Below are 27,246 nucleotides of genomic sequence, written 5' to 3' on the forward strand. Positions count from 1 at the left end.
GTTGAGTACACCATCGCAGGCGCTCCTGCCTGTGACGCAAGCGTCAAGGGTAACCGCAGTCATTGTCTCCGAGCTGATAGTCCATGCTGCTGCAAATGTCGTCGAACTGTTCGTGCAGATGGTTGTTGTCTTGCAAACGTCCCCATCTGTTGACTCAGGGATCGAGACGTGGCTGCACGATCCGTTACAGCCATGCGGATAAGATGCCTGTCATCTCGACTGCTAGTGATACGAGGCCGTGGGGATCCAGCACGGTATTCCGTATTACCCTCCTGAGCCCACCGATTCCATATTCTGCTAACAGTCATTGGATCTCGACCAAGGCGAACAGCACTGTCGCTATACGATACACCGCAATCGCGATAGGCTACAATCCGACCTTCATCAAAGTCGGAAACGTGATGGTACGCACTTCTCCTCCTTACACGAGGCATCACAACAACGTTTCATCAGGCAACGCCGGTCAACTGCTGTTTGTGTACGAGAAATCTGTTGGAAACTATCCTCATGTCAGCACGTTGTAGGTGTCGCCACCGGCGCCAACCTTGTGTGAATGCTGTGAAAAGCTAATCATTTGCATATCACAGCATCTTCTTCCTGTCGGTTTAATTTCGCGTCTGTAGCAGCTTTAATGGCCAGTAGTGTATCTTGCAGTGACGGTTAGTGAAGGCGCCACAACCTGGCAGCGGTACGCACCTGCGTGTGGCGGGAAGAGCGGGCGCGCGCCGCCGCACTTCTTGCAGACAGCGGGCAACCCCCTGCGCGACGCGTGGCCGGTGCCGGCGTCCGGACAGCAGCAGGTGCCGTGGCGGCCCTGCGGGGGCGGTGGCGCGGCGCGCACCGACCCGCCGCCCCCGCCGGCGTACACCCAGGGGTCCGCGTAGCGCATCGAGCGCGACAGAGCGCTGCCGCCCCCTGCGGAGAGCGTGCCGTACTTGTGGCGGTACTCGTTGAGCAGGTAGCCGCCGCCGCTGGGGTCGGCGCCGGGGTCGCTCAGCTGGCGCGTGGGCGGCGGCTGCGAATGGTGGTGCGGCGGACCGGGCCCCGCCAGCGACGGGCTGCGGCCCCCGGCGCCCCACCACCGGCCGCTGCGGCCGCTCTTCTCTCCGGACACCACCTACAATACGCCAACAGCAAACCACATCTTTATCCTGACGCAGTCGTCCCAAAAGATACAGGGTGGCGCACCAAATGTCATACGTTGATATTTTCGAATAACTACTTTATTTACAGGATGACAATGCTGGAATGTTGAGACGTGTAGCCGTAGTTCGTGCATGTTGCACCAGAAAGCAGCACTTGCCACTACCACGCATTCGTGTTGCCACCCCTTCAGTTTCGTAAAATGACGGACAGAGTCCGGTTGACGCTAGAACAGAAAGTGAAGACCTTGTTGTTTGGCGCGGAAAGGAAGGGTGTAGCAGAGACTCAACGAAGTTTTCGTGTTCATTATCGTTCGAGGTGGGCCTCGTCAGACAGACTGTATATAGACCAGCTACGAAATTTGAAACTGACATTTGGAGCAAAAGCGTCCTCGTGCCAACACAGAGAATATCGAGACTTCGCGAGTGAGTTTAACACAAAGTCCTAAGATATCCACGAGGCAAGCTTCAGCCGAACTGGGCACCTCACGTAGTTCTCTTCAGAGAATAATTCATGCCAACGTGAAATTACTCCTGTAGAAAATGACAGTGTTGAACAAACTGACGGAGAAGTACAGGATACGTCGATTACAGTCAGTGACTTCGGCTCTTGGAAATGATGAACTTTTGATTCACAGCATATGGTTCTCTGACACGGTGTACGTTCAAATGAACGGCAGCGTCAATCGGCAGACTATCAGATTTTGGGCACGAAAAGCTCCTGTGCTGTACACGAAACTGAAAGTTATGGAAGAAATCTGAGTGTATGGAGAGCCATTTCCAGCCATGGAATCATTGTTCTCGTCTTTTTCAACGGAACAGTTAACATTGCACGCTACATGGACATATTGTAGACAAATTTTCTTCCACAACTTTATGCCACAGGATTATCAATGGTTAACGAAAGACAGCGCTCGTCCTTATGCAGCAAAAGTTATTCTGGATTTCCTGCACGAACGTTTAGAGCATCCTGTGATGTCTCCTCGATATCCAGAACGTTTTAAGGGTATTTCAGTATTGCCACCAACAGCCAGGAATTAATCCCTGTGGTTATTTTTGATGGGGACATCTGAAGGAGGCAGTCTACCGTACGAAACCACGTTATCTCATGCAACTGCGCGCGGCTATCACTACTGCCTTCTAGGGAATCAAGAACACTTGTGTCGTAGAGTGTCGGATACATCGAAGAGGTAGGACGTCAACAAAGTGGACATAATGAATATGTACTGCACGCCCACTGAGCATACACATTCTCATGGTTAATTTAAAAAAGAAAAAAAATGACATGATTTACTCGTTAAACGTTAAAGAAACAATTTTCAGTGTATGACATTTCTCGTGCCACCCTGTAGAATAAAACAGAGCGTGTCTCTTTAAAACCTCCCACATTTGAAACGCCTACAACACTGCAGTACATATATTAATGAAATTGCTCCATACGCTAGAGCATTTTAAAGAATTTACATTCCCTCATCAGACGTGGAAACTGCTGTCGCCAGTGTGCAGCATGATCGCATGAAGTGAAAACCGTGATGTCATAGAAGCGCGCACAAGCATTAGTGTGATTTTAAAAACAAAATCACCTGTTACTCTCCAAAGAAATTATCATAGGTTATATGGATGTGATTCTACTGATGTGAGAACAATTAAGGCATGGTATCTTACATTTCTCGCAGCTGGAAGTGTTCTGAAACATTCTGGCCGTACACGTCGCAGTGTTTCGTAAGAGTTGGTGGATGACATCTGACAAGCGTTTCTGGCAAACTCACGTATGTGAACTGGGCAGGCATCTAGGCGACTTAATGTACCCCGAGTAAAACAGCATCGTATAGTACGCCAGAGGCTTCGCTTGTATAGTTACAAAGTGCAAATGCTGCAACATCTGCTGCCGAACAACAAATCATGCTGACAATAATTTGCTACGGACATACTGCGGCCTGTTGACATAAATGCTAGCTTCTCAGATGAAGCAACTTTTCATGTATTTGGAACGTTTAACCGGTATAGTGTTCGGATTTGGGGCTCGCAATACACGTACGCTATCACTGAAAATTTTCGTGATTAGCCCTAAACTGAATGTCCGGTGTGGAATAATGCCCCATACAGTTGTTGGACCAGTCATATTTGCAGAAAACACAGCGAATGGATGAGTGTATCTGGACATGTTGGAGCACATACAAGGCTTGCAATACAACATCGTCTATCAACAAGGTGGAGCTCAGCTGCATTTGTCAATGGCTGTTCGCAAGTTCCTGAATACGAAATTTCCCAGTTGCTGGAGAGTACTTGGAGGTGCCATTGTCTGGCCACTAACGTGACTGAGACGTCAGCCCGCTGAATTTCTACTTGTGGAGATTCGTGAAGGACCACGTGTATGCGACCATAATGGACGATGTACCTGTGTTAAGACGTCGAATCACTGACGCCAAATGGCTACTGAAGCTGACATGTAGATTCTATGAGTACGGAGACATACTACCACCCACACAGTCCCGAAAATGGCGAGAGCAAGTAAGTGCGGGAACTATCGCACATTCAGCTTAACAGCTCATGCATCCAAGTTCCTGACAAGAATAATATAGAGAAGAACAGAACAGAAACTTGAACGTCTGATAGATGACGATCAGTTTGGGTTTATGAAAGGTATATTAACCTGAAAGCCAATTCGGACGTTACACCTCATAGTTGAAAGAAGACTTAAGAAAAATCAAAAGACGCTCATAGAATTTTTCGATCGTCAAATGCGTTCGACAGTGTTAAATGGTGCAAGGTGATCAAATTTCTCAGAAAAATTGGAGTAAGCTATAAGGAAAGACGTATAATGTATAGTACGTACAAGAACCAAAAGAGAGCAATAAGTCTGGAAGGGCTATAACGGATGGCATGGTTTAAAGAGTGTGTAACACAGGACTGCAGCCTTTCGCGCCTACTGTTTAATCTGTACATCGAAGAGGCGATTGCGAAAATAAAAGAGTAGTTTAGCGGTGGGATTAAAATTCAGGGTGAAAGGACATCAATGATAAAATTCACTGATGACATTGCTATCCTCAGAGAAAGTGAAGAAGAATTACAGGATGTGCTGAATGAAATGAAGAGTCTAATGAGTACAAAACACGTACTGAAAGTAATCCGAAGAAAGACGAAACTAATGAGCAGCAGAGAAATGATATTAGCGATAAACTTACCATAAAAATTGCTAACCACGAAGAGAGGAAGGAATTCTGCTAATATGGAGGCAAAATAACCCATGACGGAAGAAGCAAGCAGGGCATAAAAAAGACATAGCCCAGTCAGAAGGCGCATTCCTGGCCAAGACAAGTCTACTACTATCACTTTAATTTGAGGAAGAAATTTCTGAGAATGTAGGTTTGGAACACAGAATTGTATGGTAATGAAACATGGACCGTAGGAAAACCAGAGAAGATGAGAGTCGAAGATTTAGCGACGGGTGTTACAGAAATGTATTGAAATTTGGGTGGACTGCTATGATAATGAGAACATTCTTCTCAGAATCGGCTAAGAAATCAACATACGGAAAAGAAGAAGGGTCATGATGATACGTTTTAACAAAAAAAAAAATGGTTCAAATGGCTCTGAGCACTATGGGACTTAACTTCTGAGGTCATCAGTCCTCTAGAACTTAGAACTACTTAAACCTAACTAACCTAAGGACATCACACACATCCATGCCCGAGGCAGGATTCGAACCTGCGACCGTAGCGGTCGCGCGGTTCCAGACTGTAGCGCCTAGAACCGCTCGGCCACTCAGGCCGGCTACGTTTTAACACATCGGGGGGGGGGGGGGGTAACTTCCATCTCACTAGAGGGAGCCAGCCGTAGAGGGTGAAAACTATTGGGTGCAAGTGCTTTCAGAGATGAGGAGGTTGACACGGGGGAGAACTGCGTGACGGGCAGCATGAAACCATCAAAAGAGCGACGTCTCAAAAACGAATGTAGTCTTCAGGCTACGCTTTGAAATGCAAGTTAAGTGTACGTTCCGGAAGGTTTTGGGAGGCTGCTCTTACGGATCAGAGCTCTTATGTGGAAGTAGAAGGCGAAAGGTACTGATCCTGAAAGAATCGTACCAACTTCTATACGAGTTTCACATTCCGTTGCTTACTTCGACGTGAGAATCGTACCAACTTCTATACGAGTTTCACATTCCGTTGCTTACTTCGACGTGGAAACAAAAGATTGGATTAACCGTCACTCTGGAATCCCTGCCTCAGTAGCTCTCTGTGTTGTTTTGATGCGTGAGTAATCGACATTTAATATTAGTGTTTAGATTCTGTTACACATACATTGTTTTGTTTCTTGCACTAGAAATTCTATCCACTTTAATTAAGGCATGATAAGTTCGGAAATATCTCGTCAGGGTGTACTAAAAACGATAACATAAGTGTCACAGAGTTCCTCGAATGATTATACCGATGGGACAAAAGTCATGGGACAGCGATATGTACGCATGCAGATGGCGGTAGTATTGCGTACACAAGGTATAAAAGGACAGAGCACTGGCGGAGCTGTCATTTTCACTCAGGTGCTGTACATGAAACGCTTTTCCGACTGTATATAGCCGCACGATGGAAATTAGCAAACTCAGAAGGCGGAATGGTAGTTGGAGCTAGACACGTGGGACATTCTATTTCGGCTGCCGTTAGGGAATTCAGTATTTCGAGATCGACAGAGTCGAGAGCGTACCGAGGATGCCACATTCAGGCATTACCTCTCACCACGGACAGCGCAGTAGCCGCAGGTCTTGACTTAACGACCGAGAGCAGCGGCAGTTGTGAAGAGTTGTCAGTGCTAACAGACAAGCAACTCTGTGTGAAATAACCGCGGAAATCAATGTGGGGCGTACGACGAACGTCTCCTTCAGGAAAATGCGCCAAATTTGGGATTAATGGGCTATGACAGCAGATGACCTGAGTGAGTGCCTTTGCTAACATGACACATCGCCTGCGGCGCCTCTCCTGCGCTCTTGACCATATCGGTTGGATCCTAGGCGACTGAAAAACCGTTGCCTGGTCAGACGAGTCCTCATTTCAGTTGGTAAGAGCTGATGAGACGGTTCGAGTGTGACGCAGACCACACGAAGCCATGGACCCAAGTTGTGAACAAGCCACTGTGCAATCTCGTGGTGTCTTCATAATGGTGCGGGCTGCTTTCAACAGGTCCAACTGAATCGATCATTGACTGGAAATGGTTATGTTCGGCTACTTGGAGACCATTTACTGCCATTTATGGACCTCATGTTCCCATGACAATGCGATGTGTCATCTGACTACTATTGTTAGTTAATGGTTTGAAGAACATTCTGGACAGTTCGAGCGAATGATTTGGCAATCCAGACCGCGCTAAATTAATCCTATCGAACATTTATGGAACATAATCACGAGGTCAGTTCTTGCACAAAACCTTGCACAGACAGCACTTTCCGGTTGGGGGCGGCTATAGAGGCAGCAAGGCTCAACAGTTCTACAGTGGTCTTGCAACGACTTGTTGAGTCCATGCCACGTCGAGTCGCTGGACTATGCCAGGCTAAAGGAGGTCAGACACTGTATTAGGAGGTACCCCTTGATTCTTGTCACCTCAGTATACATGGAATAAGAGAATGTCGTTACCTTAATTTGGTAACAACTTCCAGGCGTTTTAGGGGCATTTCCTTAGTAAAGTGCATTATCTGTAAGTTCGTTTTTTTCCTTGAGATCCAGTTAATCGGTTTTCGCAACACGTTTTTTACGTTACACAGGACTGAAGAAACACCTATTCTGAGATATAACTGGACGGGAGGGGAGATCGGTAGTTTTCTCCGACACTCGGAAATCTGACGACATTGATAACAGTTTCAGCATCAGAAAAGCGAATTTCTACCATTTACTTCGTTTTTGCCTAGCAATGAGAAACTGTTCGGTTTTTTTATTTCAATGCTGATCGTTGTTGTTCAGACTAATCTAATTTGTCGGCATACACGGTCCAACAGGTCGGACTTATCGTAATTCGAGCAGAGCCTGTTTTAGAGAAACTTCTCAGTGCATGCTAAATGCTTTTGCAGGGTTTTGTAAGGCTGGCCTAGTTTTCCATAAGGTCTGCCGTAACATCTCGAGATATTTTATTGAAATGGGTGTGGTAAACGATAGTAGACACATTCTGCCCTGAGGCAAATCCAAACAGAGGAATGATATTAGCAAAAGAATGTGCACAAGTAGTTGCAATACCCGTGAATGAAGAAAAAGCCGAAATGGTTAAGCTATTCTTTGTGGTAGCTCTGAAACTGGAAAATCATGGAGTCGGTCGTGAACTCACTTTTAGTTTAGAGGAGCACTTAAGACACAGAACGCGGTTATCATACCGCGCGTCACTTAATTAAGGCAGAAGATGTGATTAGCAAAGTTATGTTTGATGTGCGCAGAGCTATTCTCAAAATGCAGTCAAATGTTATTTCGCGGACGCGAAGTAATATCGTTACTTCCGCTGTTCGTGTGCGAGAGTGCTGTGATATAGCATACGCTCACGCCACTACCCTGCAACGACGATCTGCTAGACAGTGGAACTAGTAGCCAGCTCAGGAGATGTTGGTCGAGAAAAGTGCCTTAGTAACGTTTGTCAAAAAGAAAATAATTTTTTAGTTACCGTGGAAACTCAAAAATTAGGTTCTATGTGTCTCATTCTTACGACATTCCTGGTGGTTCGCAAAGGTGGGTGTTACACGTGTGCGTAAAATCGGATTAATTGTGACGAAACGGCAAATAAAAAGAATATTGTTGTTTAGAAACAATGATGGATAATTTAAACATTGTCTACAGTCAGAAGGTAAGTGCGCGACCGCGCCATCTCTTATGAACTGGCTGTATGCGCCGGCCCCATACAGGAGGGGCTATCGCAGACTTTCGTGTTCTGTTTGTGAGGGTTGCAGGTGAACGGAGGTGTTGTAGACTAGAGATATTTGTCACCGGATTTAGAAGAATGAGATCTTGCTGCTGACCATTACAGTCAAGTGACATAAGTCATTGCACAGCGATATGCACAAATACAGATGGCGACAGTATTGCCTACACAATGTATAGAAGAGCAGTGCATTGACAGAGTTGTCATTTGTACTAAAGTGATTCATGTGAAAAGGTTTCCGGTATGATTATTGCCCCACGGTGGGAATTAACAGACTTGTAACGCCTAATGGTAGTTGGAGCTAGACACATAGGGCATTCCATTACGGAAATCGTAAGGGGATTCACAGTGTAAAGAGTGTGCCAAGAAGCCGGCCGCTGTGACCGAGCGGTTCTAGGAGCTTCAGTCTGGAACCGCGCTGCTGCTACGGTGGCAGGTTCGAATCCTGCCTCTGGCATGGATGTGTGTGATGTCCTTGCGTTAGTTAGGTTTAAGTAGTTCTAAGTCTATGGGACTGATGACCTCAGATGTTAAGTCCCATAGCGCTCCTTGTGCCAAGAATACCACATTTCGGGGCAGTATCTCTCACCCCAGACAAATCAGTGGCCGAGGCAACCAACTGCAGCGGCTTTAGCGTAGAGCTGTCAGTGCTTACACAAAACACTGTGCGAAATAATCGCAGAAATCAGTGTGTTAATTACGATCGTATCCGTTGGAACAGTGCGGTGAAACTTGGCGTTAATGGACTATGTCAGCAGATGATCGACGCGAGTGCCTTTGCTAACAGCACATCATCACCTGCAGTGCATCTCCTGGGCGCGTGAGCCTATCGGTTGGACCCTAGACGACTGAAAAACCGTGCTCTGGTCAGATGAGTCCCGATTTCAGTTGCTAAGAGCAGTTGGTAGGATTCGAGTGTGGCACAGACCCCACGAAGTCATGGACCCAAGTTGTCGACAAGGCACTGTGCAAGCTGGTGGTGGCTCCGTAATGGCGTGGGCTGTGTCTACATGGAATGGACTGCGTCCTCTGGTCCAAATGAACCGATCACTGATTGAAAATGGTTATGTTCGGCTACATGGAGAAAATTTACAGCCATTCATGGACTCCATGTTCCTGAAGAACGATGGTATTGTCACAGGGGCGCAATTATTCACGATTAGTTTGAAGAATATGGTGAACAATTCGACCGAACGATTTGGCCACCGACATGAATCCCATCGAACATTTATGGGACAGTTCGTGCACAAAATCTTGCACCGGCAACGCTTTCGCAGTTATGGATAGCTATATAGTTACTGTGGCTCAATATTTCTGCTTGGAACTACCAATGATTTGCTCGAACAGTCCACGGGTATACTGCCGGTTCATAGTGTCCAACGGGCACAATACTTTGGCGATCAGATATATCGCCATCGTCAGGTGCGCTGACGAACTGAGCTCAGTTCGTCAGCGCACCTGACGATGGCGACATGTCTGATCGCCAAAGTATTGTGCCCGTTGGACACTATGAACCGGCAGTATACCCGTGGACTGTTCGAGCAACAAATACGCCGGGAGAAACTGAAGAATCATACCAATGATTTGTTCAGTCCAGGCCACGACGAGATGCTGAACCACGCTGTCAAAAGGAGACCCGATGCAATATTAGGAGGTACCCCATGATTTTTGTCACCTCAGTGTGTTTAACTTGGTTTTGAGGACAGAAAGTGAACCATTGTTAGTACCGGAGTTGATGAGAGTGGTCGGAATGTGTGGAAAACAGGAGCGTTTGGTTAGGTAATATTGGCTGGATGACTTGGAGCAGGAACCAGACATTGTGGAGGGCGTATCTGTTGTGGCTGGTGTGTTGCGGAATGTGGGGCATGTCGTGTGTTTGGTAGCTACCAGTTGCAACGTACAGAACTATGGTGGCACTCCCTTTGACTGAAACAGGTGTGCCGGCCGGGGTGGCCGAGCGGTTCTAGGCGCTACAGTCTGGAACCACGCGCCCGCTACGGTCGCAGGTTCGAATCCTGCCTCGGGCATGGATGTGTGTGATGTCCTTAGGTTAGTTAGGTTTAAGTAGTTCTAAGTTCTAGGGGACTGATGACCTCCGAAGTTAAGTCCCATAGTGCTCAGAGCCATCTGAAACAGGTGTCTTGAACACTATTGTGAATAATGGATGTTTGTGGCTGCCCTTAGAAGTTTGATGTATCCATACTACCAGTAGCGACACTATCGGTGAGAGATTTGATGTTCGTTGCTGCTGACTATTCGGAGCTTATGGTTTCCTTCCCTGACATATCTTAAGACACAAGAGTGATTTCTGCATGGTATTAATTTGTATAACACCCTCTCTATTTACTTTACCACGTTGTCAAGTGTTTTTAACGGCGTGTGAGCGCAGTGCTTATCATAGCTGTGTGCTATCGTGTTAAGGGGGTTTAACTTGTTCTTAGTGGCCCAAATGTTACTGCATGGTATTAATACCAGTTCATTTTCAGACTGCCGTCTAACTGTTAAACTGCTTAACCTTTGTGATGGATGGATAATAAAACCGAATGCTCTTGAAAGAAGTATAACATATGTGCTGCGACCAAAATTTCTTTATATTTATTTATGTGGAGACTACAGTGAAGATAGAGCATGTACGGAATTTTTGGAATGGTTTCATAGCCCACAATTGTTTAAAAATTTGAATGATTGTATTTAACAAGATATTTTAATTTTTTTTTGTGTTAAAGGTCCAAACAATTAAATGTTAGCTGATGTTATGTTTAAATGAGCTAGTGTCTGATAACTGTCTGCCAGTTGATTTTAATTGTGGCTAACAGAGCAGAAGAAGAAATTGTCAGTAAAACGTGTATTCAGACTGATGTAATTTGTGCATTTGAGGACAGATGTATAATGAAAGGCGCAGCCTGTGTGTAATTTAGTCCGGCCTACCACGCCATTCCTCTGTAGTGAGTTCGTGATTTATACTGGTTTTGTGTTTCGTTGTGCACCGCAAAGGGGATCGACACAGACATCGAAGCATTTGTTGGTATGATGTGGAGCTCTGTGATACTGTGTCACAACACGCTCGGGTCAAGAGGAATCTGCGATACTAACTATAAGCTTTGACCACTGACGTAGTGGAACGTCACTTCTTGGTGTGCGTTCTGAATTACATTTCCACACAGCGCTAGTTTTGTCACATTTTCGTTATACTCGAGATATATTATCTTTTTAATCTCTGCTGTGAATGACAAACGAAATACTGTCTCTTCTCTTTCGGAGTGAATTACAATATTCAGTCAATATATCAGTCCTTTCTTCTTTATAATAAATAAAAAAATTCGTATGATTTTTGGCGTTCGCTACTACAGCTATAGTGGTTTATTAACGAAACTCGATTCGTTTCATTTCCAAGAAATTTTTGTCTTGTTCCATGAAATTTCTGGAAATGGTCTTTAAGCTGGGGAAGTTTAAAAATCCCTGTCAACATTGTATTGTTTATGTTTCAAAATACCGCCAGTGATACGACGTTGTAGTCACCATGTTCTTTACGTCGCTTGAGCAGCATACTCACGCCTTATAAAATTCACATCAGTCTTTCCATTGTGTACCAGCCAGTCCGCTGTAACTAGCGCTGACGTCATAAATGTTGCGCAACACTTTAAAAATCAAGTAAATAACCTGAAACGTTTCTAGCATGTCAAGAGTAATACTAAATCAATATGTGTTGAATATCAGTTCAATAACTTTAACCATTTTCGAAATTTGGACGTTTTTCTGTAAAAATCATTGGCGCAACAGAAAAGAGCTAGAAACTTAAAAATTTATATTTAGATTCCTTTTGCATAATAATTTAGTAGAAACAGTATTTTGGATCTCACAAATTAAAATTTTAGTTGAAATTCATGATTTTCTGGTTTTTGTCTTAGAAATTAAGGAAGCAAGATAGATTAAGTATGCGAATAAATAAAGCTAGGATGTTTAAATTTAATTAGAAGGGAGATCCGCTATAATCATAAAGATGTGAGAAGTTTCAATAGAATAATTATAAAACTATAGCGATAGCGTATCTCCAAAGGGCAAGTTCAGAGCTCGTGTACTGCGTGTTGTGTAATTAAATTAATTATCTCGCCCAAAATATTTGACTTGGCCACGTCAGACTTTTATTATGATTACTTACCTGTGTGCTGATTGCACATTTAAATTGAGAGCTTCATCGGCCATCAGCAAAGGAAGCAATGATTTATTCGAAAACTTAAAGTGGTGCATTACTAGCCCAGCGGCTAGTCGGGAGAGCAGATTTGATCAGGCATTCCCTTAGCCGTCTGCACCGCTGCTTTATATGTAAGAATGCTGCGCGAGAAAAGAAAAGGCCCCAGTTCTCTCCAGATGCTGATTAGCGCACCACCTGTGCCGGGAGTCGCGTCGCGGCGGTATCGTTGATATAAACAGCATCGGATGGAGTAATAAGTTACTCGTTACTCGGGATACGCGTAACCACGAAATCGTTTTCGAGTGAAGTGTTAATTTTGGGATGACATTAATGATCCCTCTTTAGTTTGCGTTATGTCGTATTTTCACGTGCTGCTGCAGGACAGACATTCTACCATTATTAGCGTGGCGTTTGATGAACATTATCATCCAATTATGGCGAGCATTCACTTTAAACATTTAATTTGAACAGTTATAGTTGCATCAGCGCATTAGACTCTGAACTGCTCTGGTAGTTGGATTGTGTGGATTCTTTTTGGTCTGTGACTTTCAGAATATAGTGAACATTTTAGAGAGAATGGTTATTGATTATGAATCCCAGGCAATCTCCTAATTCCTCAGAGCAATAAGCTGTAGCTATAAATGTATTTCTCAGACGAAGTGGCCACTAGGAATTCTAATTACAGGCTTCACGTTTTGCTAATCACTTTCTGTTTGCCGATATTGTAGTTAGAGAGCCAGTGTTGAGAACGGCAAACAACAGCATTAAATAAATAATAGGAACATTAACAATTATTCCACCCGTCGCCCCACAACAGGTAAATGCCGGCGGCTACGTCGGTTTCTTTTAGATCTCTGTAAGATTGTGTCACAGCACATTGGAATCCGTAAGACCGCGAACCCTACGGCCTAAGAAAATAACTGTCATCGCTGGTTTCCGCATCACATATTCATGTAACTTTCTCCTGCGTATCGCGCGCCGTGTTTCATTTCTACCGTAGCGCCGGCCCTTCTCTGCGCCCGTGACCCCTGCGAGGTCGAGCTGGTGTCTGCGGGTAGCGGCGCACCTCCAGTGAAAGCGGCCACTCTGCCTTCGACGAGGAGGAGCGGCAGGTTGCATCGGGAAGCGCAGGTGCCTCATGAAGCGGATGCTGTCGGTTCGTGGGGCTCCTCGGGCGTAGGTAGGAAATTTAAGCGTGCCGTTAGTGTGTGTGTGTGTGTGTGTGTGTGTGTGTGTGTGTGTGTGTGAAAGCTAGTTTTTTCCTCAAAACGGAGCGCAAACTACCCAGATTACTCTCATCTACTTCTGCATCTACATCTACATGGATACTCTGCAAATCACATGTAAGTGCATGGCAGAGGGTTCATCGAACCACCTTAACAATTCCCTGATATTCCAATCTCGTATAGCGCGCGGGAAGAATGAACACCTATATCTTTCCGTACGAGCTCTGATTTCCCTTATTTTATCGTGGTGATCGTTCCTCCCTATGTAGGTCGGTGTCAGCAAACTATTTTCGCATTCGGATGAGAAAGTTGGTGATTGGAATTTCGTGAGAAGATTCCGTCGCAACGAAAAACGCCTTTCTTTCAATGACGTCCAGCCCAAATCCTGTATCATTTCTGTGACACTCTCTCCCATATTTCGCGATGATACAAAACGTGCAGCCTTTCTTTGAACTTTTTCGATGTACTCCGTCAGTCCTATCTGGTATGGATCGCACGCCGCGCAGCAGTATTCTAAAAGAGGACGGACAAGCGTAGTGAAGGCAGTCTCCTTAGTAGGTCTGTTACATTTTCTAAGTGTCCTGCCAATAAAACGCAGTCTTTGGTTAGCCTTCCCCACAAAATTTCTGTGTGTTCCTTCCAATTTAAGTTGTTCGTAATTGTAATACCTAGGTATTTAGTTGAATTTACGGCTTTTAGATTAGACCGAAGTTTAACGAGTTACTTTTAGCAGTCATGTGGATGACCTTACACTTTTCGTTATTTTGGGCCAACTACCCCTTTCCGCACCATTCAGATATCTTTTCTAAATCGTTTTGCAATTTGTTTTGATCTTCTGATGACTTCATTAGTCGATAAACGACAGCGTCCTCTGCATAAAACCGAAGACGGCTGCTCAGATTGTCTCCCAAAACGTTTATATATATAAGGAACAGCAAAGGGCCTCTAACACTATCTTGGGGAACGCCAGAAATCACTTCTGTTTTATTCGTTGACTTTCCGTCAATTACTACGAACTGTGACCTCTCTGACAGGAAATCACAAATCCAGTCACATAACTGAGGCGATATTCCATAAGCACGCAGTTTCTCTACGAGCCGCTTGTGTGGTACAGTGTCAAAAGCCTTCCGAAAATCTAGAAATACGGAATGGATCTGAAAACCTTTGTCAACAGCACTCAACACTTCATGTGGATAAAGAGCTAGTTGTGTTTCACAGGAACGATGTTTTCGAAACCCATGTTGACTGTGTCGCAATAGACCGTTTTCTTCGAGGTAATTCATAATGTTCGAACACAATATATGTTCCAAAATCCTGCTGCATTTCAACGTTAACGATATGGGCCTGTAATTTAGTGATTTACTCCTACTACCTTTCTCTGACTTAGTGTTTGATAATGAGAGCACTTAGCGACACGTAACAAGCTTTAAACATAATTTCAAAGTCTTTCTAAACTTGTTCTCATTTACGTGCTTAACATCAAATAGTTTTACACATTAACTCATATGTAAAGTAATCAGTCCTTTGAACCAGTTTTATACGTGACTGGACAAAAACATCGGAATACCAAAAACACAACACATTACGGTATAGGGAAACCGTTGGCATTCAAAAGAGCTTCCACTCGTCTCGGAATGGATAAATGCAAGTCGTGTTTTTAAGGTAATATTATACCATTTTTCCTGCAAATTGTGGGAATTTCAGTTAACAATGATTGAGGTGGATAGCGTTCGGGCACCCTTCTCCCCAAAGTATAGACGGCAAAGGGTCATACTATTGAGATCTGATGACTGTGGCGGGCAGGGGAGATGGGACGATTCTTCCTCGTGCCTACAAAACCTGTCGAAGACGATGCTGCCTGTGTGAACAGCGGCCGTGTCGTTCTGGAACACAGCATCGCCATTGGGGAACAAACTTTGTACTGTGTAACGCATCTGGCAGCTAGCTCTAAACGTAGAGAAATGCAAGTTACTGCAGATGAGTAGAAAAAACAGACCCGTAATGTTGGAGTACAGCATTAGCAGTGTGCTGTTTGACACGGTTACGTTGTTTAAATATCTGGACGTAACACTGCAGGGCGATATGAAATGGAACATATGACGATTGTGATTGGGAAGTCGAATGGTCGACTTCGGTTTATTGCGACAGTTGAAGGGAAGTGTGGTTTAATCGGTAAAGGAGACCGCGTATAGGACACTAGTATGACCCATTCTTGATTACTGATCGAATGTTTGGGATCCGTGCCAGCTCGGAGAACAGGAAGACATCGAAGCAATTCAGAAGCGGGCTGTCAGATTTCTCACTGGTAGGTTCGAACAAGAAGCAAGTATTACAGAGATGCTTCGCAAACTCAAATGGGAATCCCTGGAAGGAAGGCGACGTTCTTTTCAAGGAACGCTACCGAGAAAATTTAGAGAATCGGCATTTGAAGCTCCCTGCGGAACGATTCTACTGCCACCAACGTATATTTTGCGTAAGTACCACAAAGATACGAGAACGTAGGGCTCATACGGAAACATATAGACAGTCGTCTTTCCCTCGCTCTACTTGTGAGAGGAACAGGAAATGAGATGACTAGTAGCGGTACAGGGTACCCTCCGCCACTCACCGTACTGTGACTTGCGGAGTATCTTTGTAGATCTAGATGTAAATGTAATCAGCGAAATGGTCACATAATCCTTGGCAGTAATGCGATCTTTCAGACTAACCCTGGGGCCCATGGAATGTCAGGCTACAGCTGTCCAAATCATTATCGAAGCCCCGCTATGTTTCTCTCTTGCGACGTAAATTTCGCCAGAAGTTCGAAAGGATGTCAAACGAGATTCATCCGACCAAGTGATTTACCTTCACTGTTCTATAGTCCAGGTCTTATGGCTCCGGTACCACGTTTTCCTGTTACGGGCATTTGCATCACTGATGAGTGGTGCCGACCGCTGTGACAGAGCGGTTCTAGGCGCTTCAGTCCGGAACCGCGCTGCTGCTACGGTCGCAGGATCGAATCTTGTCTCGGGCATGGATGTGTGTAATGTCCTTAGGTTAGTTACGTTTCAGTAGTTCTAAGTCTAGGGGACTGATGATCTCAGATTTTTAGTCCCACAGTGCTCAGAGCCATTGAACCATTTTAATGACAACAAGCATAGAGGCTATTTTCAGCAATGTCATATAAAACTGAGACCATTTTAAAAAGATGTAATAAGACCACGTAGTATCGTTGCAGCAATAACGGAAGTTTAATTATGTCTTTAACGATTGTAAGTATTGTCAAAGTCCATCATGCCAGAAGTTTAATAAGAATTAACGACATGTACGTAAGACTGCGATCACATGACTCTAGTTCCCTCTGGCGATAACTTTGTCTGTGTAGAATGACGGGTCTTAGCATGCTCTTTGGTTGATGCATGTTGGCCGTGATTTGTAACAGTTATGTGTCAGTGCCGAAAAGTACATGGGATGCTGCTTAACGAATCTGCAAGGGTTAGGAAGCTACCTGTTAGTAAGGTTTTTGCCTACATGACGCATTGCGAAAATTATTCTTGTAAGCTTATTGGTGTGTGCAAGACCATAACATTTGACTTGTGTATCTGTGGGAAAGCGTCTGTCCCCACATAATACGAAACAAACATTTTTAAGTGTGGCACACACATCACCAATATCATGTAAGTAATTTAAACAACTATTGTAAAACGCAAGCGTGATATTATCCGCTAATATGCCTTAGCTATTTACAGTACTTTTGGTTTTATTTTACAGACTTGTGATAATTTTGCAAACATGCCGAAACTGACCAGTAATGTAATTCATAAGATAATGTATAAAATAAATAAAACTGACAACCTAACTGGTTAAAATGGTTCCATCATTGTTTATTCCGTTGCGCATAGCTTTTTCATGAATAATAAGAGTATGAAGAGTAGCAGACCAGTTCCTAGCCCATCAACGTGAAACAGAATGTATTACTTGCATTTGGCGTCCCTTGTCCCACGATTTCCGAAGTCTGAAATCTTCTGATGTCCCCCTCCCTATTCCGCTTTACTGTCCTAGTACAGCGAGCGATTCTGTGGCTTAAAGAGGACGACGTCATTCAGCAGTCGATATCGAATGGCAGATAAAGTATAGCGTACGATTCGACCCGTCAGATGTGACCTGCGACATTATACTGGATCCGAAGATGCAACACACCCAAGATTTCAAAATGACGACAGTACTCTTAAACGTTTCCATGGCGGTGAAGTGCGATGGCGAATTATAGAAACGAGAAAATAACTAAAAATAAATGTACAAACTAACGGGACAACCACGGGAAAATACGGAGCTCGGTGGGGAGAAGCTAACATGTAACGTAACAACCGCAGAATCACAGTAACAGTGAAATGTAGGAAACGCAACAGAGCCTGTATCATTTATAGAGCACTGATTATAGTCTAAACTGTAAATACATCAGATTTAATTCGTAAGTAGACTGTTCAGGCGATATTTTCTTGTAAAAATATGGATTTTAGTTGCGCTGGTGGTTTCAGTTTTATAATTTGTCTTTAGATTTACTGTCAGCGTAGGTCGAAGAGCTCTCTGATTGAACGCTGAGGGAAGGAAATATTGCAAACCGTCCAGACTTACTAAATATGTTCTCAGCATTTCTGGGAAGAGGACACAGACAGAACATTAGTTTCGTGACTCCGTATCAAGAAAAATTCTGAATTACGAAAGCAGCCTTTTCACATCCCACACCTCGCATCTTGGTTATTCGAAACACGTAACAAAAAGAAGATTACATTAACGATGCCACATACGTTGTATTACTGGATAAAATGTGCCTTTAAGATAACGTGTCGATTCGTCCCGCGTTTCCGGGATAATTCTGCTTTTCTCTTTTTTCCCAAATGTCTCCCTGTCCCGAAAGTCTTTTGAGGACGCTGAAACGTCCCGATTTTCTGTGATTCCGCTTGGCTAAAGTATTTTGTACTTCTGGATGTTTGATTTGCAATTTACTGCTCATTGTGCAAGCATGTACGCTAGAACGCTCCACTTGTACAACTTGCTGTACAATCTCTGTTTATTTACTCTTAGTGTTTTGCTCTGTCGATAGTATCGATTCACGTTTACTGTTTCATGATGAAAAGACGAAAGTGTAATTTTAACAGCAAATAAAAAATGAATCTACTTTTACCAATGGCAGTGGAGAAACTGCAGAATGCATGTTGTGCGAATCAGACTTTGCTATTGGACACAGTGGAAGTGTTTTAAAACAAAAATGCACTGCTTGGCAAAATACCCAAAAGTGTAAAGTACGGTGACAGTGCAGCAGAAAGATTGTAAACGGTCATTTTTGATCATCTGAATGCATGAAACAAAGGTTAACTTCTGTGTCCATTAAATATGGTCAGTATAATTTGTGTCCCGTTTCTTTCATTAACTGTCACAAGAATTTTTAAAATTTTTAAAATGCGCCGTTTTTTAATAAAACTGAAATGGGCACCGTACTTTAAGAGCAGAAAAACGTATGAAAATACATTCCTGACACTGTGTTATTCACGAAGACACTGTAACATTTTCTGTTTAGGACAAATGTTGAATGCACAAGACAGAAATTAAGAACAAGGAAGATCTGTAAACAGTTGTCTGCTAATGTTTAGGGACTTCTGATACGGCGGCGGCGGCTTCCAAGCAATGTACAGCGTAAGTCTGTTGTGCCACCTCCCCTTGTTACACCTCCTTGATGAAGGTATATGACCTCTGTGTTCCAATGGCTCAAATGGCTCTCAGCACTACAGGACTTAACATCTGAGGTCATCCGTCCCCTAGCACTTAGAACTAGTTAAACCTAACTAACCTAAGGACATCACACATATCCATGCCCGAGGCAGGATTCAAACCTGCGACCGTACCGGTCGCGCGGTTCCAGACTGAAGCGCCTAGAGCCGCTCGTCCACAGCGGCCGGCGACCTCCATGTCTAGACCGCATACATCCTTCACATTGTAAACTCGTGACGTCATGCACGGGGCGGTGAATCGAAGCCGACAACAGGAATCGCACACTAGAATTGATCCCAAATGGCTGATGGTGACAGAGTTAAACGATACTGTACCAGTCGGACATTGACTCATACTAGCACTGCAGAAATCAGCAGCAGACGGGGCGGGTAGTTCTTTCAGATGTGGGAGCTGGTTTTTTGTCCGCGGCGATGTCGCGGCATCTCCATTACTGTGGCAGGCCATTCGCGGTTGCTCAGTCGGCTCCCCGAGTCTCAGGCTAGCAGGCTGTGCCGGCCTCTAAATCTTAATTAGGCGACTGTTATGCAAATTTAAGCCCAATGTGCCGCCAGCTACCGCGGAACCACGGCTACACGGACGTACTTTAATTGCATTTCACCGTGCGCCCGTAAATCTGTTTACCCAGAGGCGAGAAAGAAAAAGGTTGCTTCTGACACTTTGCAGAACTGGCGACGATAATTATTGCCGAGAACAAAACTTTCCATACCCGGCTTATGAAAAAATTTTGAAAAAAAAGAAATCAAAATAAATTTTGAGTTTTATTCATGCTCCTAAAGCCACTAGAGGACGGGATCAACATTAAGAATTGCGCGAGAGACGGAATGTGTGGCTGCGCAATACGAGTTGTATTTCACGTTGTGGCGCATTCCTCTGCGAATTCCGGCACGAGTTTCAACTGCGGAACGAAATTTGCGCATGCCGTAATATCTACCCGTTCTGTCGGAATGCCGTGCTAGCGATCAGATAATCCGCATCCATCTCATACACGACGACATTGCCACGTAATACATACTCTTCCAAGCGCACGCTTGTGTGAATGATGCCCACAGCTAGCACGAGGTTCGCACACCCGTTCTCATTCCAAATCGACTAATTTCTATGCGTGAACTACACCCTTGCTGTATAGGTACCTTTAGCAGTTGCTGCACAACCAACGCCCTGCTCTGTCCTAGTGTTTTCATTATTCGAGTTGGAATTTTCATGACACATGCCGGCAGCTGCAGTTTGCATTTAAAAGATCTCGAGTATTTCTAGCCAGTTAAAATAAAAACTACTTACGTGTTTGGGGTAGACCTTTTTTATTTTTCGACATAGTCTCCTTTTAGACTTACGCACTTCGTCCAACGCTGTTCTAATTTGTTGATACCTTGCGAATAATTGGAATTGTCCAAGTCTGCAAAATAGCTATTAGTTGCTGCAGTCACCTCCTGGTTTGAATGAAATCTTTGTCCTGCCAGCCATTTCTTCGAATTGGGGAACAAATAGCAGTCCGAGGGAGCCAAGTCTGGAGAACAGGGGGGATGTGAAACGAGTTGGAATCCTATTTCCATTAATTTTGCGACCATAACTGCTGGTATGTGTGCTGGTGCATTGTCGTGTTGGAAAAGGACATTTTTGCGGTCCAATCGCCGGCTTTTTTCTTGCAGCTCGGTTTTCAAACGGTGCAATAACGATGAATAATATGTGCCTGTAATATTTTTACCCTTTTCCAGATAGTCGATGAGGTTTATCCCTTGCGAATCCCAAAAGACAGTCGCCATAACCTTTCCGGCCGAAGGAATGGTCTTCGCCTTTTTTGGTGCAGATTCTCCCTTGGTAACCCATTGTTTAGATTGTTGTTTGGTCTCAGGAGTATAGTAATGTATCTATGTTTCATCCACAGTGACGAAACGACGCTTAAAGTCCTGCGGATTCTTCCTGAACAGTTGTAAACCATCCTTGCAACACTTCACACTATTCAGTTTTGGTCCAGTGTGAGCAATCGCGGAACCCATCTTGCGGATAGTTTTCTCATGTCCGAATGTTTATGCAAAATATTATGTACCCATTCATTCGAGATGCCCACGGCACTAGCAATCTCACGCACCTTAACTCTTCTGTCATCCATCAGCGTATCATGGATTTTATCAATGATTTCTGGAGTCGTAACCTCCACAGGGCGTCCAGAACGTTCAGCATCACTTGTGCCAATATGGCCACTCCGAAAATAATGAAACCACTCATAAACAGTTCTAATCGAAGGTACAGAGTTACCGTAATGTTTATCAAGCTTCTCTTTAGTCTCCTGAGGCGTTTTGCCTTTCATAAAGAATGTTTAATCACCACACGAAATTCTTTTGCGTCCATTTTTTGACAATCACTCGACTTCCTTGGTTCACACGAATGCCAAACACAAAGAAATAGACCAATATGGCTGAAACTTGGTGTGCGTTCTTTCAAAAGATGCTACTAACTAAACATTACCTCGATACGCGCTGGTAGTGCCATCTCTTGGAGTTTACACGGACTTTTCAAACGCCCCTAGTATAAAGCGTATTGGGGATGGGGCTGGGCGGGGGCGTGGCGGGAAGGGGGAGGGGGCACGCGGGAAACAGTCCAGTCGTTGTCGTAACGCGGAAACGGATCGATTTATCTGACGTCCAGATGAGCATGATAATTGATTTTCGGGCCAAGAGCGGAAGCATTCCCAAGTCTGTAAACCGTTCGCACATCGGCATGGTTAAGGTTTACCGTGTGTGGCAAATGAGGCTATCCAAAACCGGCGCCGAGGCACTCGTGGTGCACTACGAGCCATAGACGGCAGGCATGGACGACAGATGTGGAGATGTATGCGGGCGGACAAACGTGCAACTGTTGAGCAACAAACCGCCCAGATGAACCAATGGGGTGTGTCCCCTCAACGACCGATCGGAGAAAATTGCGGCGTATGGGCCTACGTATCAAGCACCTTGTTTATATAGCCATGTTGACAGCTGTTCATCGGGGACGAAGTCTGGTATTTGCACGCTAATACCGCAACAAGACTTCCACTGACTGGCGACATGTCGCCTTTTCAGATGAATCACGTTTTACGCTCCACCGGACAGATGGCCTTTGGTATGTGCGGCGTGACATGTCTGAGAGCAAACACCTTGCAACAATCGTCGGTAGATTTCAGGCCGCAGGAGGGAGCGTTGTAGTCTGGGAAATGTTTTCGTGGCGTTCCGTGAGTGAACTCGTTATTCTGGGAGTCATAATGGGTCAACACAAATATGCATTTATTCTTGGAGACAATATCCACCCTACACGCAGTTCGTTTTCCTCGGCACGATAGCGTCTATCAGCGGGACTATGCAGCGTATCACACAAGTCTCAGTGTACGTGCGTGCTTCGAAGAGCACCACGATGAGTTTACCTTACTCCGCTGGCCACCAGACTCCCAGTCGAGAATGCGTGGCATCACCATCCGGATCTTCGCGCCGTGGATCCTTTATCGAGCAACCTAGTGCAGGTGGCTACGATATTGTAGTCGCCATGGCTCCACATCCCTGTCGGTATCTTCCAGAATCTCACTGACTTTCTTCCTGCACCTCTCGCAGCGGCCCGAGCTGCAAACGGTGGGTATTCAGGCTTTTGCCAGGTGGTCACATTAATGTGACTGTACAGTGTACTATGAAAGCATTATCGTCTATTCAATACTAACTACAGAGCGACTTCAGACTTCTCCATGGTCATGAACTTCACGCATCCACTTTGCTCGTGATCCACTGTCATATATTCATCTTCATCAAGGTCTCCCTTTTCCCTTTGAACACAGCAAAATCAACTTCCGAAGCCCAACTACCAGTCATTGGTCTGGCTACGTCTCCTGCTATGTTATTTTCGTTTTCATTACAGCCACGACTCCGACTCACAGGCCAGTCTCTTTCCTGATCGATTTCTTAGTTCTCTGTCTCTCGTCGAGATTCCCTACTTTCATCTGTCTATTGTATCCATCAATTCTGTGCGGTAAGTCCAAACTGGTAACAAACACTGATGGAAAGCTTTCTGTTCCAGACACAAGGGAGGTTTAGTTTAAATAACTGTACTTAGTTTAATACAACCGTTCCTCATCATTTTCATTCTTCTGTTAATTTCCTTAGCTGTCCATCTAGTCGCTGTCTCCAGCTGCTCTAAATACAAAAACCCATCAACGGATTCTGTTCCTTAATTGCTAATTTGTATAACTTGCTTTTGAACGTGTTGATTATGTATTATTTAAGCATTATCACAACTGATTTTCAGAAGTTTACTCTTTTAAGCCCCTGTATTAGTTGTTGTTTGTTTGTACTGGAAACAAAAAGTGCAAAGTAGTGAACAAAACGAAAGTGTTTCAGATATGATCTGTTAACACGCATTCCTCCTCCTAGTTTTCCATTTCACTGATCTGGAGACTTCCTTTAGGACTCGGTTTTTGTAAAACTTTTGTAAAAGGATAATCTGTTGTTTTTTAGGAATTGAGAGAATATTTTTACACGTGAACCAGACTTATTGTTTATATCTCTATTGACGAAGATACTACTGCGGTGACTACATTGTCCTGTTCAGTATTAGAGTACTTATAGTAATAAGAAATATCTGAAGTACTTCCTGAAGTGTCAGAAACTTAATTACCCTTACTAAATACCTTGTAATGCAATCAACGGTAAAGATACGTCCCTCTGTCGAGAGGAGCTATGTGGCAATGTAGCTCAGTAGTTGTTCTAAATTCTCGAAAGACATTCGAATTTCTGTTTTAGATACTGATAACTTTGTAGAGTAAGATCAGCTCCTTTGTCACAATTACCACAGATCAGAAAGCAGAGATCGACTAACATTCAGCTCTTTCTCTTTCTTACACCATATCCAGTCTGCTGCGGCGGGTGCCTTGTTTCTCGGATTCCTGAAGGCTTTTGTTCCATTTTAGGAACAATGGTTATTCAAGGAGACACTCGCGTACAGAATATATGGACACGCGTTGCTATTATGAGATTTATCAGCGTTTGTATTTTCTGAAAAAATGATTAGCATTTCAGTCACTTCGGTTCAGCATGTGTCCTGTTGCCTAATAAGCACAGGGTCCTTGGAGGGCCCTGTTTCATGTGTGATGGTGTCGACACGTATAAGGTGTGGTATAGCCATCGATGCTGCATGATGTACCTAATTCCAAAGTTCATCTGTGGTAGTTGGCACTGGGTCATAGCACTACACCCGTCATTTCACCAGATCCCACACATTTTCGTTTGGCGGCAAGTCTGGTGACCTGGTGGGCCAAGGCAAAAAGCTGACATTCTGTGACACTATGAAGGTAGTGTTCGTGCAGCAACATGTGGTCAGCCATTGTCTGGCTGAAACATGGCGTCTGGGGTGTTGTGCACAAAGGATATGTTTAAGGGTCGCGGGATGTCATTCACATATATCACACTGGTCACAGTGCTCTGGACACGCACCAACTGTGATTTGTACCCAATAGCACCCACACCATAAGGCCTTGAGTTGGCGCTATATGCCTTGTGCAATGCAGACATTGCGATGCCGCTCCCCTGTCTGTTGCAAATCAAAATGCGGCCATCATTTTCGAACAGACAGAACCTGAATTCGTCCGAAAACACTATCTGATGCCACTCCTGCCTCTGTGACGTCTTTCCGTACAACATTTCCATCTAGCATGTTTCTGCACATTCGTCAAATGTAGACAGAGAAGTGAACGACGCGCAAATAAGCCATGCCGTAATAAACGGCGGCGGCCTGATAGCGTTACACTGTTGCGCTAGAGCCAAGGAGGACGCAGATCTGTCCTTCAGTGTCATTCGGATGAGGTGACGATCTTCTTGGAGTGGTGGTGTGGGTGGTGCGACCTGACCATCTCGTCGTGTTCTATGTCCTTCCATGAACCATCGGCACACACCCGCTGCACTGCCGAAACACTTCGTCTCACACGATTGTTCATCGGAGGTGAGGGTATCATCTGGAGTGCCCCGAAAAAAAAAATGGCTCTGAGCGCTATGGAACTTAACTTCTAAGGTCATCAGTCCCCTAGAACTTAGAACTACTTAAACCTAACTAACGTAAGGACACCGCACACATCCATGCCCGAGGCAGGATTCGAACCTGCCACCATAGTGGTCGCGCGGTTCCAGACTGAAGCGCCTAGAACCGCTCTGCCATCCCGGCCGGCTGGAGGCCCCAGGGAAGTGTGGTAGGTCCTCTGTTGTTTTCTACCTACATAAATGATCTTTTAGATAGGGTGGATAGCAATATGCGGCTGTTTGCTGATGATGCTGTGGTGTACGGGAAGGTGTCGTCGTTGAGTGACTGTAGGAGGATACAAGAGGACTTGGACAGGATTTGTGATTGGTGTAAGGAATGGCAGCTAACTCTAAATACAGATAAATGTAAATTAATGCAGATGAATAGCAAAAAGAATCCCGTAATGTTTGAATACTCCATTAGTAGTGTAGCGCTTGACACTGTCACGTCGATTAAATATTTGGGCGTAACACTGCAGAGCGATATGAAGTGGCAGAAGCATGTAATGGCAGTTGTGGGGAAGGCGGATAGTCGTCTTTGGTTCATTGGGAGAATTTTGGGAAGATGTGGTTCATCTGTAAAGGAGACAGCTTATAAAACACTAGTAGGACCTGTTCTTGAGCACTGCTCGAGCGTTTGGGATCCCTATCAGGTCGGATTGAGGGAGTACATAGAAGCAATTCAGAGGCGGGCTGCTAGATTTGTTACTGGTAGGTTTGATATTCACGCGAGTGTTACGGAAATGCTTCAGGAACTCGGGTGGGAGTCTCTGGAGGAAAGGAGGCGTTCTTTTCGTGAATCGCTACTGAGGAAATTTAGAGAACCAGCATTTGAGGCTGACTGCAGTACAATTTTACTGCCGCCAACCTACATTTCGTGAAAAGACCACAAAGATAAGAGAGACTAGGGCTCGTACAGAGGCATATAGGCAGTCATTTTTCCCTCGTTCTGTTTGGGAGTGGAACAGGGAGAGAATATGCTAGTTGTGGTACGAGGTACCCTCCATCACGCACCGTATGGAAGATTGCAGAGTATGTATGTAGATGTAGCAATTTCCAGGATGGCTGCATTACATTCCCCTATGCCAATAATGCGCCGTCTTTCAAACTCACTGATTTGACGGTACGGTTCGCGCATACGTCTGCGAGGCATCCTGCGCGTCTGTTCAGTGGACACTGATCCATTACCTTTGGTGTGTAATGAGAACGAGAGCCGCAGGCATATTTTACCGGTAGGTGGTATTGCGTCTCAATGAACCTGACGGCCAACATGGTTCAAATGGTAATCATTTCTGCAGTGCATACTAATGTACATGTTCTGTGAATATGAACCTCCTACCACTAGTCGTTCAAGGAGTTCTGTTTCTTTTTCTGAACATGAGTATATCATGGGGAAGCACGCCATAGTCTAGTAATCTATCTGTGATGCCATCTCTGTCGCTATAATGCAGCATTTCATGATGCGGAGTAATACGACAAACTGTTCATACTGTACAGCAGTAGCGAACCATAATGTTTACCTCAATGGAAAAGCAGTGTTACCGGGTTCGAACATACGTTCATCGTTGTCTTTCAGCAACTATTCATATTGTTATTATGACGGTTGTTCTTTATGCACTCACAGTGGCCGTTATTATTCATATTCTTTGGGCAGTAGGACAAATCGTCCAGACGCCCCATCTGTTCTGACTGCCTTATCCATAATATTACAAAAGTTGATATATGTACGTATGTGTGTTCCAAATCTTCTCCTAATCCACTTCTCCGATTTCATCCCAACTTGGTACACGTATCACTTTTTATCTGGTAAGAGCCACTGTGCGGGTAAGAACGACATCGCTGTCAGACGAGTCGAAGTGTGGGTGGAAAAGAGGCTTAGCTCACCACGTGCAAATAGCCAGATTATATTCATCCGGTATTGGAGAATTAGAGCACTTAGTGACTTGCTACCGACATTACACATAATTTCAAACCTTTACGAGGCTTTTTCTCGATGGCACCCA

General features: G+C 44.6%; 1 long non-coding RNA gene across 1 annotated transcript in view; it reads right to left on the bottom strand.

Annotated features, from left to right (window-relative positions):
• Positions 1 to 1,037: 1,037 nt before the first annotated feature.
• LOC124789665 overlaps positions 1,038 to 27,246 on the bottom strand; it is a 712,930-nt gene continuing 686,721 nt past the window's right edge. The window contains exon 6 of the long non-coding RNA XR_007016151.1: positions 1,038 to 1,117. This is a non-coding gene — a long non-coding RNA (uncharacterized LOC124789665). The remainder of the gene's footprint in view (positions 1,118 to 27,246) is intronic.

Source organism: Schistocerca piceifrons, chromosome 3 (assembly GCF_021461385.2).
Source record: "Schistocerca piceifrons isolate TAMUIC-IGC-003096 chromosome 3, iqSchPice1.1, whole genome shotgun sequence".
NCBI classification, from domain to species: domain Eukaryota; kingdom Metazoa; phylum Arthropoda; class Insecta; order Orthoptera; family Acrididae; genus Schistocerca; species Schistocerca piceifrons.